Below are 1303 nucleotides of genomic sequence, written 5' to 3' on the forward strand. Positions count from 1 at the left end.
ATGATCAACGATCGACCGATCACGAAGAATACAGATCACCACTCTGATTTGGAACCACTTACACCAAACCATTTGCTCTTAATGAAGCGGAAGCAGAACCTGCCTCCAGGAGTTTTTGATAAGGACGACATCTATCACAGGAGACGGTGGTGACAAGTTCAATATATGCCAAACCTGTTTTGGCATAGATGGGTACGGGAATACCTACCGCTTTTACAAGAAAGACAGAAGTGGCAAGAAAGCAAACGGAACTTGCAAATTGGTGATGTTGTGTTAATAGTCGATTCTAATTCTCCGAGAAACTCGTGGCCTATGGGCATTATTTGTGAAACTATACCGGACTGCAATGGACTTGTGCGACAAGTTAAAGTTAAAACTGCGACAAATATTCTGATCCGCCTCGTTGATAAACTCTGCCGGATTCTAGAAGGAGATTGTTAGAACTGTTTGATTATTACGAACTCGTGTAAATTTCTGAATTATTATTTGTGATCATTGAATGTTTGTTCATTGTTGACATTTTCTAGGAACAATTGCTAGTCAAGACACAAATTTGATAAAAACTAGGTTGTTTGTAACTTAATGATGTAGAGTATTTTCGACGTAATTGTATCATATTCATTCCACAATTAGGGGGCTGGGTTGTTGCCACCAATACTGCAATTAGTCATATCTATGCTGGTACTGCAGTTAGTCATACCTGATCTGACGTCATCAGTTTTTGAGCTCAATATTTTTTGTGTGTAGAGCCCGTGAACTTGTGTAAGGCGGGCTCATGTTTACAATTCTTTTGTACTGAATGTACTTTTCTCTGGAGGAAACTACTTAATTGGTGAGTGTTATAATATGTATATTGTTTGAATGTTTTCCAATGCATATGTAAATTGTGCAGTAGAATTATATTACAGTACATTTGATAATTTTCATACTTTAGTGTAGGTATAAAGTTACTATTTATGCATATGCATGGATATTTCAAGGTCATTATTAATGATATATTGATAAAGCTATATAGAGGTACTTATATGTAATTATGAGGCATGTGTGCAACTTTGCTGGATTATGTTAGGTTTATAATTGATATATTACGGGAGGTAACTCCATTTGCAACATGTATATTACATGTATCTCATTTGGTTGTCTAGAGTTATGCCTCTTTGTTTACATTTTTCTGTCGCCAAACTTTGCTAGAGCATTTCAGATTTATGTTTCTAGATGCATATCTTATTGTGATTAATTGAATTAGGTTATACTGATATATCTGATAGTCATACGTTTCATCATTGTCAACCATATATTTACT

Source organism: Magallana gigas, chromosome 1 (genome assembly GCF_963853765.1).
Source record: "Magallana gigas chromosome 1, xbMagGiga1.1, whole genome shotgun sequence".
In the NCBI taxonomy this organism is placed as follows: domain Eukaryota; kingdom Metazoa; phylum Mollusca; class Bivalvia; order Ostreida; family Ostreidae; genus Magallana; species Magallana gigas.